At 27.0% G+C, this 17762-nt stretch overlaps 1 long non-coding RNA gene across 1 annotated transcript in view; it reads right to left on the bottom strand.

Annotated features, from left to right (window-relative positions):
- Positions 1-1970: 1970 nt before the first annotated feature.
- LOC119689410 overlaps positions 1971-17762 on the bottom strand; it is a 34805-nt gene continuing 19013 nt past the window's right edge. Inside the window, exon 2 of the long non-coding RNA XR_005253422.1 lies at positions 1971-2290. This is a non-coding gene — a long non-coding RNA (uncharacterized LOC119689410). The remainder of the gene's footprint in view (positions 2291-17762) is intronic.

Here is a 17762-nt window from a genome sequence, read left to right as displayed (position 1 = left end):
TGTTAATTATAAGTACAGAATATTCCTGAAAGTACTAGTATGCGCATGACTAATCGATGGATATAATACCAGATAAATGGTTGCTATAAATTGTACGAAAAGTAGTTGGTATTATATTTCTTCAAATACTGATATGCATTTTTCCAATGAATGGATATCAAAAGATGTAGTTGAGGGGAAAGTGTTATGATAAATTATGTTATCCTGCTACTGCAGATACTGTAGAGAAGAGAGAGACATTGCATACCATGTGCTTGGGGAGTGCCCGGCACTTATGCACAAACGGTAGAAACACGTAAGAGGTTATTTCATGGATCATAAGGATTCGAGACTAGGAAAGGTATAGCTATATACTGTCTTTCATTAAAGAAATCGGACTTGGAAAAACACTCTAATCCGACTAAGGGGCATAATAGAACTTTTAGGTCGTAGTGCACTAACCCCTTTTAAATAATAATTAATTATTATATTCCTCTAAGTACTGCTGTGCATACTATGAATGGATAGACATTAATGGTTGTAGTAGAGGAGAAAATATTGTATACAATTCTATAAAAGGTAATATGGAGGTATGGATGGATGGAGTATGGATGGGTATGAATGGATGGAGCTTTCAAAGGAAAACTTTTGTGATAAATAATGTTGAGAGCTTAGTATATATGTGTAAACAGCATTTACTGAAAATTGCAACAATTTTTAGCTATAATTTTTTCCAAATAACTGACTTCGTATCCACATATTAAAAAAATTACTATATTTTTTTTGACTTTTTAAATGAAAACACAAATTCTTTTGGTTCCGCTGTTTCTAGCTTCACGATTTTATTAAGTTTTATTAATTTTTTTCTCTTCCGCATAATGACGGTAATTATGTTAAGAATATTTTAAAATTTAATTATACATAATATTATATATATTGTATATATATCTGAAATTGGTGTACCAATTATCAATTTATTTTATGTATTAATTTAATAATTATAAAATAAAATTTAATTGTTAACATCTCCTCGAATGAACCTTTGAGACGCACTGCCGATGTTGTTTTAGTGCCACCTGGTCATTCGGTCACGGTCTGATCTTTTCCGACAGTGCATAGATATAGATATGGGACAATAGTTTATGTGTTTTTTTTTTTCAAAAATCTAAATATTATTTAAATATTTTTTTTTGAATTAACGGTTACTAAAACTAAATTGTAATATTGATTACTCATATATTTTTTAAGGTTACTATTATATTTAATGTTAAATAATATTAATTATATATGAAAGAACTAAAATGAACTCTGCAATTTGAATATTATTGTAAAGAAATTAAAATTAAATAAATTATAAATTAAAATTTTTATAAATTTTTCAATGGATTTTATCAAAATGAGAATAGCGCAAACTTGTCAACTAAATTTTTGCAATTCTGTCGCTTTTTTTTCAAATTGCTTGCTTTTTCCAAGTCAAGAATAAAAAATTCCTATACTTTTTTTTATTGTATTTGAATTTGTTATTATTGGCCATCTACTAGGCTCCTCCTTTTATTCCACTGTTTCGTGTATTTTATTTTTTGGCTCGGTTCGGTGCTGGAAACGTTGATTGCCTTCAAGCAGCTAAGGATATAAACATTAACATTTTTGTGCTGCGATTGGTCGTTATCCTTTGTGGTGCTTGCAGCCAATGAACAAATTGCAATTTACTCGTATTTCTCCTCGGTTTTCAGCCTTGCCATTCCAAGAAATAGAAAACCACCGACTGTGCTCTTTTTCGTTTCCTACACAAGAGCAACACACTTCATTTGCCAACTCATTTCCTTATTTAATATCGTACGATGTATTTTGTTGTTCTTCTGTTCCGTTGTTCCGTTATTCCGTTGTTCTGTTGTTCTGTTGCTCTGTTAGGCTGTGCTTTGCACTCAGACGTATGCATACTTTTATTATACTAATTTCATTATTATTATTGTTATTATTGCTATTGTGTATTTTTTTTATTGTTATTGCACTATTAAATATTGTCTTCCCTTGCGTTTCGCGTAAGTGCAAAGCACAGCGGCTTAGAGTGTTTCCCTCTGTTATGCTTATGAGAATGTGCATGTGTTGGCGAAGTGAAGTGCATTACGGTTCGTAGTGGTTTGAGCGCAAGTTCGTCAATCGTTTTTGGTTGGTCAGACCAAAGCCGACGACGTATTGCTCATACGCTACGAGTCACATGTACACAGTTGGCGGCTTTGTGCTTCTTCGTTGCAACATTGCATCTAAGAGTGTATGTAATGTTTCTGCTTTTGGTGGTTGGAGGTTGCGACTGAAAAATATAAGAAGAAAAAGAATTCATTATTTATAGTTTAACTTTTATATTATATGTTTTATTAAAGCTATTATAAAAAGTAATTATTTTTTTTTATATAATTTAATATTTCTTAATAAATATTTTTTTTATATATTTTTTATATAAAGTAGTTTTTGCAATTAGTTACAGGCAAAGAATAATAAAGGAAAATTTTTAGATTTAATTAAATTATTTAACTAAAATATACTTTTAAATATACTTTGATCTGCTTTAAAATTCTACTTTTTTAGTTAATTAGTTTGTTGGCAGATAACAATTTATGCTTGCCTTTAGTTCAATAATTAACAATATTTTAATGCGAAAATATTTTTAATTTATTTATTCATAGCTGAGATTAACATGTATGATTAATTTTAAAATTGAAATATTTTTTGAACTAAAATAAAAATACTATACTACTATTATGCAGGAGCCCCTCGAGAAAGAAATTCTACAACGGAAATATAGGTGGATTTGACACATGTCACACAAAAGCACAAATGACGCAGCACATGAGGCAGTAACCTGGAATCCGCAAGACAGTAGAACCCGTGGACGCCCTCGCTATTCTTGGCGTAGAACCATAAACAATGAAACGAATAAATCGATAATTGAACTGAGATATATCGCTCGAAATAGGCAAAATTGAAAGACTTTTGTACGAACTCTTTGTGAATTGGCTAAGTTTATACAATCAAATATTTTAAAAAACATGCCATATACTATTACTATACACCTACTTCTACTACTACTACTACTACAAAGTAGTTATATAAATTAGTAAGACATATATAAATTTATATATTAAACTTGATTCGACTTTAGATATATAATTAACTATTTTATTAGTTCTTAATTTTATGAATAATAATTAATTAAATTTTGAATTTGTTTCTCGACCAGTTAAACAAAAAAAAAAAATTAATATAAATAAAAAAAAAATAAATATAAATAAAAAAAATATATATATAAATAAAAAAAAAATAAATATATCAATTAATATAATTAAGACTATTTTACTTAATAGAAACTATTGTGTTTAAAAAAGAAGTTTCGAATAGTAGTGAATTGCAACATTCAAAAATTTGATTAATTAAAAATAAATAAAATTTTTGTTATTAAAATTTACTACTGTTTGAAACCTGTCTAAAAAATATTTATAAAAAATAAATGATGAAATATTTAAAATTAAAATTAAATATTTATTGTTTTAATTTTAGTCAACTTAATTAAGCATAATTAAGCATATTGCTGTATATATAATAAATATTACTATAATAAACAATTATATATTATTTTGTTTTTTTTTTATCCGGCTGTTGGTCCCTTTTTGTTAAATATTTTAACGTTTGTTTAATATTTTTTGTTTATTATATTCTATATTTCGATTCTCCTTGAGAGTCATCATCAGGATCAGGATCTGACATAAATTAATATTATTAAAACTATATCTATGTCATCCTCTTTATGCTATTGTCTATATCTATTGTCTATGGCGTAGATATAACATAGTTTTAGTAATGATGACTCTCAAGTAGAGTCGAAATATAGAATATAATAAAAATTATTAAACAAACGTTGAATTATTTTACAAAGAGGGACTTATAGCCAATAAGGAAAATATATAAATATAGAAACATTATAAAAAAACAGGCCGATAAATAAATTCAAAATTTTACAATTTTATATTATATTATATTTTAGTCAAATGTAGTGTAGAATTTGAATTAAATATAAAAATAACAATTTTGTAAAATTTAATTTAGTGAATTTTAGTGCTTGTTAAATAATTGTTTAAAAACAATTCTAAAATAATATTATCCTGTAAAAAATATTTGTTAAGTAGATTGATTATTAATTTATCAGAAATTATTAAAATAAGAAATAAAAGTTTTGCTTATATACTTTTTAAAATTTAATTAAATTATAATTTATTTCACATAAAAGCATATAAGTTTATACTAGCATTTGTTTTTTAAAAATACTTTTAAAAATGATATTATTAATACAGTTATAATTTTTGAATGAAATTTAATAATATATTCAAATAAGAAATATAAATCTAATATTTCTGTGACATATTTTGCAGTTTTAGTTAATCCACTAAGTATAATACCAAATACTGATAATCAATTTTGTTTTGTTCAGTTTAAATATAAATATGAAATTTGGATTATTCCGGCAATTATTCAAGGTCTATTTCTAATTGGTTTAAAGGCTCTCTAAAAGCCCCTTTAGTACCTTACAAACATCTTTACAAATTTAATAAGCTGTTTTCATATTATGTATCTGATGAGCATAACTTAATTCCCAATTAAACAAAATTCTAAGAAAATGGATAAATCTTAATAATTTGATCTAAAGATATTCAAAACAGAGATAAAGGTCTTATCAGTTATTTATCCATTTAAGTTTTTACAATATGTAAATATGTGGCACACGAAAGATACAATTTAAAAAGAAAATAAAATAAATTAAATTTGTTATTCGTTGCCAAATAAGTTGAAATACACGAATAGATCTTGTCAGATACAACCTTACCCCTTGTGTATATTCAGTAATAAAAAGAAATTGGTAAAGTTGCCAAAAATTTTATATTTTCTCACGCTTAGTTCCAAAAATTTAACATGAAATCAGACAATGAACCCAATAACTTTACGTAATTTCTTAGTTTTTGGCACAACTTAAATTATATGACTACATACTATACTATTTTTTTACATTTCTTTGAGCTTTATAATTCACATTATATACATCAATAATGTTTAGAACAACCAATCAAAACTTATCAAAAGTAATTTGCTTTCTAAAAAGCAAGAGTTTGATGGTTCCAAACTCTATTTTATTAATAATCTTCAAATTGGATTGTTAATCATTCTGGAATATATTCAATTCAGGTACCTTGCTTCGTTACCTGTTCTTTCCGGAAAGTACATACCTTAAAAGTGTTGCCATATAAAAAATAGATAATGCAGCGGAAATTGCTCCTATAGCTTATTATAGCAAATGTTATATTTCGTATTTATTGTATTATCATATTTAGAACAGTTATTAATTAAAAGGTATCATATTTAGACGGGCTAGTCGATTCTTTACTAATATATTAATAGCAATTAAAATACACAAGAGAAGAGTAATTGATTATGTTAAGCTTGATTACATTTGGATGGTAACAAGTACTTCAAGATGGTAACGAGTAACAAGTACTTCTATTATATCGTAATATATAATTATTTCCTTATACCCTTGGCCACATTGTGGCCAATTTGGTCTAAATGTGTCGACTGTCAACTCAAGAAATGGATGAATGTCATAAATGAATTATAGACTAATTAATGACTAGTAGCTAGAATAATTTCTAGAAGTTATAGAAAAATTCATACCTATATATTTCTTCTCAAAAAATTAAAATTTCCATATATATTTATTTGTTTGTTTGAGAGTACATGAAGTGCCTCGATGATATATTTATGAAATATCGTCTCTCATGACTTAAATCCGAGTATTTTTTTTAAGGGCACATGTTAATTTGTGCTGGGAACTTTTGCTATTTTCTTCAGAATCGTTGAAAACTTAGGTAGCAGTCAAATTTTCCCTTAAGTTGACTATAATTTAATTTACATCGTCTCAATGTTCGGAATTAAAATGAAATTATCACAGAATATATCCTTGCCTTCTTAAAAATATAAGGTTGATCATACAAGTGCAGATGAATGATTTTAATTATATAATTCTTATATTAATAAATACTGAATCAATCAATCCTGGAGTATATTGTGTTAATATATATCGTTTCAGTTTATAAAAGTACTACAATGTAGGATTAACTTTCACTACTTTTTATTCCATTCTATTGCTGTAAATATTTTTTTAAATTATTGTTTTTTATTGTAGAATTAATGGTAAGGCAGACAGGATGGAACTATAGTGTTTACATCTAGCTTTTCAGAACTCGCTCCTTTGCAGTCTATTTTTTCTGTGTTATTTAAATTTACTGCCTAATCATTGCACATAAACGAGCTATTAGGTTGCTGTGATATGACTTATCACGTGTGAAAACGTGACTTGAGATTAATGTAAATATATGATCTGTATATGCTACTATCTAGGTTCGAGCTCAAGGAAAAAATAATATACATGTTCAACAACACTGGACGTGGAAAAACCAGAGCATCTATTGTATCTATGTCCAAACTTATCCAAAACCAGGCTTAAGCAATTGGTCGCCCCATTCTTTGGTCACCCAGCGTTATTTCCAATATTACTATTGGCTAGAAACTTGCATTTGTCAATGCGTACGGCTGGTTTTAAGATATTCATTATTCTACCCATTATGACGAGGAATTGTGGAATCAAAATAGCTTTCTTAGCTATTTGAGGAATCTTCGATCCTCTTTCCATTTCACATACTTATCTATGTAGTTTCTTTAAAGGATTAATAGTTTAGTTTTTATTGTTTTTTAACTTTATAACATTATTGTTTTTAAAAAATATTTTTTTGAAAGATATATAAATACTACTAAAACTAAAAATGGCGTATTTTAAAAAGAGCTCAGATTTAGTTGGCATAGGAAAGCCGTCGTATATAAGCAATTAATGCAAATTTACTTAAATCTGTAAGTCATTGCAAATTTTTTTTTTTGACAATTATAATAATGTATTGACTTAACTTGAGACTTAAATCGGCATCTTTATGGTTTCATATTGGTTGATAAGGATAGTGGATTCATGCCTTCTCAAATATCAATAAATAAACCCGAAATTGGTATCGTAAATGAATCAAGGACATCACTGTGCTCGATCGATACGGGAAAGTTGGTACTAATTTAAAAAAAAATTGGAGATCATTTTGAAGACAACATAGATGAACATAGATGTGGTACAAAGATGTATACTTTTAAACGAATTAATAGTTATTAATAAATTAATAGAATATTTTCAAGTAATTTTATATATTAGATGCATAGCTACACTTCAGCAACAACGCTTTTAGATAAGAGCAACTGTCGGAGTTTTTAGTATATATTCATAGGTATGCTCTTCATGGGTATGATTCTTATGGTATATATGGGATATGGTATATGGTATAAGGTGTATGAAGAAGTGTTGTGCCTGTACTTAAAAGTCACAACAACTTGTTGTTGATTACTCGTAAATTCATTAATTCATTTTTTTTATTAATATTGTGTTTACGTTCATGGGGTTGCAAACACGTAATTTATGATCATGGAGTTTTGCCAATAAGTTTCTGGATTCTTTCCCATTAAATCGGATGCCAAAAAAATTAAACGTAAACAGTTGTACAATATTAATGCGTTTATGTACGTGTGTTTGTCTGTCTGTATAGTTGTCTGCATTTATATGATCTTTTGAGCATATGAGCAAGAGCCAAACCAAGCCCCCGCACTCGTCTTATGCGAGACATGCGAGACATTCCTTAGGAAATTCATTCATTGATATTCGATTTGCTAATGTTTGTTGCTGTTATTCTTGCTATTTTTGAATGAGTTTCAAACATTGTTAAGTAAGGTCGGGGAATCTCCTGATGACGTCAGTTTGGTCTCGTCTCTTGGCCTAATACAAACGGTTGCCAACTTTTCCATAAAGTGTGTGCTGATGGCATGTTCCAGTTTAAACGTGTACCCGTGCAATGCTTACACACCGCATGTAAGGCAATAACATGGAGATGAAAGTATTTAGGCAAATTAAAGTTAGGTCGATACTTGGAGATGGCAACGCATGTGCCAGTGTTAGTTATGGGTGTTCCTTTGATTTACCATTTATTTACAAGTGCCTGAATTTTTAACACATATAGCAATTTGCTTCTACTTGTGGTTACCTCGTGGGTAATTGAGCTTTCATAACAAATTGTGTGATTACATATGGTGACACCCACGTACCCCTTACCCCTTACCGCTTACCGCCTACCGGTTACCATCCATCGTCGTAACGTTACTGCCGTTAGTGCTTAAGTTGAGTAAATTATGTTTAAGAAAGGATTCATGTACTTCGAGGATTTATAGCACACGGATGCAAATAATTTGCACTCCATAAAGTAATTAATGCGGTTGCAAATTGTTTTAATTGCTGCCTTCGAAGTGAATGAGTGTTTAGACTTTGTGAGGCGAAATTCTGTTGCATTTAACTAATAAATGGTAAGTATAAACTAAGAATAGTTTCGTTGATAATTTATTTCTTTCCCTAAAATTTTGTAAAATGTATACATGAAAAATTTTTAAGTCGATAGAGATAAGATCCCAAATGCTAAAGATATAACAGGTTGTTTTAATGAAAGTTCCTTTGCCGTCAGATAAAATACTTACGAATTTGGTTATTGTCTTCAACGAAAAGATTCCAAATAAAATTGCAAAAATAGTATTTTAAGGAATAGAAAATGTAGTTAAAATTTTAAAGTAATTTTATAAATAAATGAAAAATTGTATATAATTTTTTTTCTTTAAAAATTTTTTGTTTATTAAAATTATTTTTTTATAATTATTTATAAAAGTAGTTATAAAATTTAATTTGGTTAGAAGATTTTATATTTTGCAATTATTTATTAAATTTAATAAAAGTTTAAAGTAATTTTATAAATAAATTAAGAATTGTACTTAAAATTTTTCTTGAAAAATTTTTTTTTAAATTATTTATTTTTATATTTATTATTAAAATTAGTTATAAAATTTAATTTAGTTAGAAGATTTTATATATTGTAATTATTTATAAAATAATGTTATAAATTATTATAAAATATATATTGTTTTATTTATTATCTTTTTTTATTTTATTGTAAAATCATAAGTTATAGAGATTTTAAAAATTAGTGAACTACAACAACATCTTCCTCATTCCTAGAGATTTTGTCCTACTCCGGGATTACGTTAGTATTTATTTATTTATAAAAATATATTTTTATTAGTAATTGTTTTTTTATTTATTTTATATCACAGGTAGAAATTTATATTTTAATATTTAATAATATTTGATTGAATAATATATATAAAAATCCGATGCATATAAAACTGAAGGAACTGATTTATGTAATACATTAAGTGATATTTTTAGCTGACCACACTAATTTTTTGGTTAAGATCACATACTCATCATTAGAGATCTTTGGGTTACTATTGGAATAATTGTCCAATAATTAATTTTTTGAGATGTGCGAAAAGCCAGATATGAAAGAAAAATAAATCAACTGATTAGGCTAGTTATTGCAACAATCTTTTTCAAAATAATCCCCAGATTTTTTAATTCTTAAATTTTTTCTATAATTTTCTGAATTGTGTGAGCAGGTACACAATCTTGAAAAATTGTGATTTTTTTCTTCGTACAACTAATTGCAAAAATAATCTAAGTTATTTGTTAAGATAGGAATAGGAATAAACCGAGTACCAGCTGCCAACTGAGGGGAACTGAGGGAACACTGCGACCATGGTTGATCTTTTGTGCTGCAACCGATCCTAACCGAACAGAAGACAATTCGCCATCCTTTAAATACATTTTTAAAGGATCCAGATGTTAATAACATACTCAGAATCCAACACTAATTGTGTCTACAGCGTTTTGAGATACACAGCAAACACTTATACATAAAGTATTGGTCTCTGTTAGGAATATTAACCAGAAATTTATTTGGGTGGATGAATGACTTTAGAGTATTTTGGTAAAAAGAAATTTTTTAATGAGCAAGTATAGTGCACGATCCCTTACTCAATAATAATAATAATAAGTATAGTGCTGTTAAAATGTTAGGGTGTAGAGTTGAGTGTGCCTTCAGTTCCTCAAGTCCCCTTGATGAGCTGTCTGATTACTATATCTGTGAAATACCCACAGTTATATCTTCTGAAGTTGATTTTGTTTCTTAAGACTTTAATTTTTATTTCGATCGTATTTTTTTGTATATTCCTATACGTATTTCGGAATTCTCCTGAAAAAGTTCTAAAAAAACAAAACTGACTGTAAAATATTTTCGATGTAAGAACTTAAAAACTTACAAAAAAAAAACAAATTTTGGTCAAGTGACGATATCCGAGAATATTTATTCGTATTTATGTGACAAATTCTAGGATTTCTGTTGTCTTCAGAGTTTGTATAACCAGTTCTAAATAAACCAATTTACTGACAATACGTTATTTTGAAGAATGAGGTGTATATAAGTAAAAACTCTTACGATTTTGGTTGTTAAATCTATATTTGCAAATAATTTAACCACTTCATAATGTTCGATTTCGTCTATTATTAAAGAAAAATACATTGAACGTCAACTTCAAGGGGCTTGCAAATAAGGAACGAACTAACAGAAGGAAATCCAAAATATTGAAGATGTCTTTATTAAAGACAGAATATTAAAATTGCATCAAAGTTGTGTTTCTACCATTTACGAATAGACGGCGTCTCGTGAAGTTATAGAAATGCTTAGTAATTTACTATAAGTTTGGATGTCTATAAAATTTGCTATAATATTAATGACTAATCTCTTGATTTTGTTTGTTGATTGTGAAAAATTATTATGTGTTTCTTTCTTTCATTAGATTGAATATTTACAATATAATCATAGATTTTTATATCATGCATATAATAAATTGAAATGAATAAAAATTTTATATATAATTACGAGCAGATACACGCATTATAATTGAGTTCCGGACCTAATTTCGTTATTTTGATATTTTAACCTTAATTGAAAATAAAATTGACGCACGTACAGAAAAAACAAATAGAATATTAAGTAAAAATAATATATATAACCAAAAAAAAAAAAAAAAATAAACAAAAACAAAACACGAATCAGAGAAAAAATATTTGTATTATTTTTATATTTTCGTATGACTTAATTTATTTGTATTTTTCATTGCTTTCGGGTTGTGCTGAAAAATTTATATCTCATTTGAATTTTTCATTTCGTTTTTCCTTTTAGAAATATAATTATTTTTAAATTTAATTAGTTTTGTACGATTTAGAAAAGACAGACGTGTGAAGAGGAACTGCTTAATAATAATAAAAAAAAGAAAAAAAATATTGAGAAAGCAGGGCACATTGTATATTCTCGAACAATGTTTATTTTTTTATCATTATTTTATTTTATATATATAAATATTATATTAGCAAATAAGTAAGTAATTAAAATTTATATTGTTATATGTTAAATTTAAATTTATTAACATTAATAAAATAAATAAACGAATTAATTAATAAAATTAATTAATTTTAAGTTAATTTATATATTTATGTGTTAAATTTAAATTAATGAAATCAATAAATTTAATTAATTTTAAGTTAATTAAAATTTATATTTTTATATGTTAAATTTAAAATTTTTAATTTTAAGTTAATTAATAAATTAATTAATTTTAAGTTAATTAATAAATTTATATTTTTATATGTTAAATTTAAAACATAAAAAAAAATTAACAAACATTAATTTTTAACCTTATATAAACTTTAAGATACTTAAATGAACCACTATTAAGACGTTTGCTGTTTTTAATTGAATATGTTTTTAAAGTCAAATTTTCTTTAATTCGGATTGGGTTAAGAAATGGATTTTTTCTACTTCTGGGAATAAATTTAATTTTAGATATACTGTTTCGCGCTTATGTGGTAGGAAATACTTCAAATATTGCACATACCTATATTAACTTCCACCGCTGTATTCTAAATGAATATTCTAATACGTAGTTTTGTATGTAAATAGTAAATAGTTTTGTAAATGAAATTTGTGTATCTTTATACACAAAGAGTTATAACTCTAACTCTATAGATGATACATAGATATTCTGCTATAGCTCTTAGGAGCAACAAGTTTTGGAACAATAGGCTTCTCTTGATTAACGTGGTTTTCACTAAATGGACTTCTTCAGTACATCTCTCCACTTCAATAAATTTAATCGAATGATCTTTCAATTTTTGAATCCCATTTATAAAGTTATTCTTTGAACTAATTGCAATATAGTCCCATGGATATTCTACTAGTTTCGGTAAGTACAAGAGCAGTTGAAACGATGGATTTGTATCTCAAATTTATTTTGTTGTAAAAGTCACTAAATAAACTAAGAACTAATTTTAAAATATTTGGAATTTTTGAACTAATTTTTTTTTGAAGAAATGACTCTTTTCATTAATTAATTAAAGCTCTTCCATAAGATTTCTTCAACGGAGGTATTGTGTTCCATAATGAAGACGCTTTAAATATTTGTTAATATATATGTTAAATAATATTAGCTTCATCTTTTTAGTTTATCGGAAAAGTAACTCAATTAGAGGATGGTTAACATATGATTTCTTTTATTATAGAACTGCTTACGCAGGTTAAATTTTAGTTTAATTTTTAGATATAAGAGGTTAGTAAAATTAGTGAGATTAAGTATTTGTTCAGACCCTAAATCAAATATTTTACCGACTTTTACTTTTCTGCATTTGTATTACAGAATAAATTTTATTATAACATAAAAATGAATACATTTTTATATTTAAAAATGGTTATATTCCCTTTTAAATAATATAGCACTCTTCATAAGGTTATTATAATAATTGAAACTACATATTATTAATAAAATAATAGAATTATCAGTAAATAAGTAAGTAAATAAAAATACACTGATAAGTCTATTATTTTTTAATAATATGTAATTTCAAATACTATGTTTATATAGATGCTAATACGTTATTCCATAAGTTTTTTTTATTAATTATAAAGAAACAGAACATCAAACACAATATTTCTAAGCATTTCCAAGTTAAAAATAGTATAAATAGGCGGGCGTTGATGCCTATGTCGATTCCGCTTTCATTTATGTGACATACAAGTAAATAAAACTATTGAGCTACAAATTTTCAGTCGTCATATTTAATTTTTAATAATTGTACACGAAATATAAATAGCGTATGAATATTTTTTTTATGGTTGTTTTATTTATATATTATATGTTATTTGAATATATAATGTAATCATGTGATAAAAGAACATTCTTTACTCTGGTTAATATTGTGGTATTTTGGAAAACGAATTAATCAAAGCAACACATAATTTTACTGTTTAAAACTAATATCATATTATTTAATAGTCAGTCAGTGTCTTTGCCTGCATTGAAATTTCTCTTCCTTTTTGATCTGATTTTATATGAGTGTGAATAAAAAACTTATTCTGGAGCCTCAAATGTGTACATATAAACATATTTCTGTGTTCATATTTAGAGAATTTTAGAGAGAGTTTTTTATTATGATCAGTCTTAATTGATTAGTGGTTATTTTATTCATTGTGCGTCAAGGTTGGCAGTGCATTTATTATAAAAATGAATACATTGTTAAATGTATACTTAGGCTTGTGAACAGAGAATTTTATTATGATCATTAGTTATTAATCAGTGGTTAATGATCAGTAGTTAATGATCAGTAGTTATTGATCAGCAGTTACTTAATTCACTGTGCATTAAGGTTATCAGTATGTTTAATCTAAAAATTAATACATTATTAAATGTAAACACAGACTTGTGAAGGGAGAATTTTATTATGATCAGTAGTTGTTAAACAGTGGTTCATGATCAGTGGTTAGAAATCAGCAGTTATTTTATCTATTGCGAGTTGGGGTTATCAGTGTGTTTAATAAAAAACTAACACATTATTAAATGTAAATTTAGACTTGTGAAGAGAGAACGTTATTACTATCATTGGTTATTGATCAATATATTTTATCCACTGTGCATTACAGTTGGTAGTGTGTTTATATAAAAATGAATATATTATTAAATGTAAACCTAAACTTATGGAGAGAGAATTTTATTATGATCAGTAGTTATTGATTAGTGGTTACTGATCAGCTGTTTTTGCTAAATAATTATTTTATCCACTATGTATTAAGGTTGGCACAAAAAGTAATGGAAATCTAATGGATTATGCCATTGTCAGTACTGGTTGGATCGACTTTAATTACAAAGTATCCAGTATTAATACAAATTATTTTGTAAATTAACCTGACTTTTTCATAAATTCTATCCAACTATTGGACTCTTATCTGTATCCACAAACTCTTCAAAATAAGAGGACGTGTTTGGAACTCCAATCTTTATTTTTAGTCAATATACGCCTCTTTTTGTGGTCCTTAAGAGAGCGATTAACTTTTACAGGTTCAGGTTACTTAAAGAATGTGTTATGATTGTAGGACTAAGTAGATTATCCATCTCTGTTTCACTAACTCCTTTTTTTTTTTGAAACGTACATAATAGTACATCTAATTAGATACAGTGGGTTTGTGATATAACAGAAAACAGCAACAATCTTGTCGCAAAGAAAAAAAACATTTTTACTTTGCATTGAAATACACATCAACAGAAATTTTCTGCCTAGCAAACTTATAAATATAAAAATAAAGAAGATCTGAAGGAACATCGAATGGCGTAAATACTAAAAAATAAGAAATCAAAAAAAAAAAAGAAAAAACAAACAGAAATACAAAAACAAAAGGGATCACGTCTTTCAGAGCGACATTTTTGCGTCGTTTGCAAGTTTGGTGCCTTAATTTGTATGCTTTTTCTTCTTGAAAATTTTCAGAAATCATTAAGTGAAGCTATAAATAGCAACAAAAATAAAGAAATTTTAGTAAATCATTTTTTTTAATTTGTGTTTGTTTGTGCGCTCGTATATGTGCATATGTGTGTGTTTTAAAATACCAAAGACAAGCAGCCATTAAGAAGTCAAACACGAGCAAAGCTAATGCGAATAGTCCGTCTTCTTCTTCTACTTGATCTTTTAGTTTTATTTTTATTTTTTTCCAAGACCTTAAAGCAACAACGTCAGTCACAACACTTCATCAACACGACCATACAAACACAAATGTAAATATTTATAATCGAAGACAATTTTGGGGTTGCCATCGACATTAAATTTACTTTTTTCTGTTGCTTGTACTGGTGTTGACGTTGCCTGTACTGTTTCGCGCTTTTTATTTATACCTTACGTCCTACTTTACACTTTTGCTCCCCAATGATATTATTCATAAAATATTCTTAAAATATGGGCATATCGAAATTTTTATATATAAATTTATACTCCGTACATTTGCGTAAATAATTTAATATTTTACTCTTTTCATTGCTCCTTAATTTTTTTCCATTATTTATACTCAAGCTTGGAGGCTTATTTGTTTTTATTTTGAACATAAAGCATGAAAAATACTAGGACCGAAAAATAAGAGAAAACAAAAAAATTCTAGGTAATTATGTATGATTATGTTTCCGTATTAGGAAATTTATGATGTGAATAAAATAACAACCAATACAATATGATACATATTTCTAAGAAAAGATACCACAAAAGTTCATTAATAAAAACAATTCATTTTATGATTGGGATTTAAAAAAAAAAAGAATTCTAGTCTTTAAAGGTAATTTTCCTCACCAGAAAAGTTGAGACTTTAAGCTATGGTAGATAAGTTATTAAATTTATTGAATAAAGGTTAAGTATTTATTATTTATTAGTAAAGAATGCAGATCAATATATAATTAAGATTTTTGAGCCTTCATCAACCGTGACTATACAGACCATGTAGGACCTAAGCCTGTTTAACAACAATCTTCCATTCTTCTCTGTTTTTGCTTTTGTTTTCCAATTTTTTATATTCATTTCTTCTAACTTCTGCTGCACACTGTCTTTCTATCGCTTTCTTGATCACCCTCTTTTTCTGCTGGTTCTTACTTCGTTTTCATAAATTTTAAGCGGTAATTTCATATCTGGCATTCTTATTACATGTCCAACCCATCTTAGTCGCTGCTTTTTCATAAATTTGTTGATTCTATCACCTTCAGCTAGCCGTTGTCATATGTTTCTACTGGGCGAATCAATGTTTTGTTAATTTTTAGTCATTTTTATTATAATTATTTTTATTGCTGTTGTAATGTAATACTGAGTACTAACTCTCCAATTATATGTGTCAAGCGAAGTGAAGGGGTTTATTATTTGATAATTATTTAATTGCAATTATGTATATTTTTCAATTTATATTGTTTTCATTTGAGAAATATGGGGTAATTTTTAAATGTCAAACTGTTAAAATGTTTAACATTCGAAATTAGTTTAAAACAATCTAGAAATTTCCCAGATCGATAAAATTATCCTAAAATTAGCAACTATTGTATATTATTTGACAACGATATTTAGAAATGACACTAAACATATTCGATTGGACCACAAAATTCAAGCATAATATTACAGATCGAGTGCAAATCTAACTTTGACTATCGAAAATAATTCTAATTGAGCAGTAACTCTTCGGCTCCGTTAATTCAATTACGTTTTACAAATTAAACACAGTATATTTTAGATCCGATGAGACTGGAGCTATAAAAATATCCGTTGGTTTATCGATAATCCAACACTGCCACCCACAACTGGTACTGCCGATAGGAACCAAGACAGGATAAAGAAAACATCTAAAAAACTATAAAAAATTATTAAAGTCGATCGCTGTGTAGCTGCAAGATTTTTTGATAAGAAAACTAAGACATTGTAAAGCACAGCTCATTGAATTTTTAAAGACTATTTAGGTGAAGAGAAAATCTGTGCATGCTCTGAGAGACGACTATAAATACACAAGAGTTTGACAGGTTGAATCTTATAGGTTATTTTTTTTAAATACTGTAAAAGAATCCGTTAACCATATTAGCCATTATAATATGCAATAAATCATATTAAAGCTAATCTTAATGATAAACAATCGTTTCGATAATGTCAATTAGTGAAAGCAATTCCAGTCATTGAGTTTAACGCCTTTTGACTAAACTTGAACAAAACTGACAGCTTTTGTGAACATAATAATTTTTGTTGCGTTAATCAATACTTTCGCCTACTTCGAAAAGTAGTTCATCCGTCATTCGACCGATGATGCACAATATGTCTTTGTATTTCCATTAGGTTCGAAAACTACAAAATTGAAATATTTTTCACAAATAAATATTTTATTATCTTATGAGTATTTTTGCAAAAGATTTCCTCTAACATGACCGTTTGTGATTTGAACTGAGCGATCAACGACTTTTTGCAAGAAATATAAATTAATTTATTCATTGGTGCTCATACGTACCATGTACCCACCTAAATGAAAAGATATATTAGGTATTAAATTAAAGGTAGATATTTGGATGAATCATTTTTAATATATTTGAGATTTTTTGATTAAATATTGTTTGGATATGCGATTTTTTATCAGCTTATATATCAATAAATTTTGAAAATGGATCTCCCTACCTAAACATCTTGCTTTTAACTGTTTTTCATATGTTTGTCGATCTGTTTAAGGACTTATATTAATTCATATAAAAAATTTGGTATTCTAAGGTTATAGTTTTGTAATGAATGATCACAGTTTTTTGCAATTATGATTTAAGTGTTACAAGATCTCTAGGAATGAGGGGGAGTTGGTTTAGTCCGTGCGAGTCGGACACTCACTTTCCGG

The sequence above is a fragment of the Teleopsis dalmanni genome, chromosome X (genome assembly GCF_002237135.1).
Source record: "Teleopsis dalmanni isolate 2A chromosome X, ASM223713v2, whole genome shotgun sequence".
NCBI classification, from domain to species: Eukaryota; Metazoa; Arthropoda; class Insecta; order Diptera; family Diopsidae; genus Teleopsis; species Teleopsis dalmanni.
The sequence above is the reverse complement of the archived record's forward strand: the minus strand, read 5'-3'. Positions and strand labels throughout refer to the sequence as shown.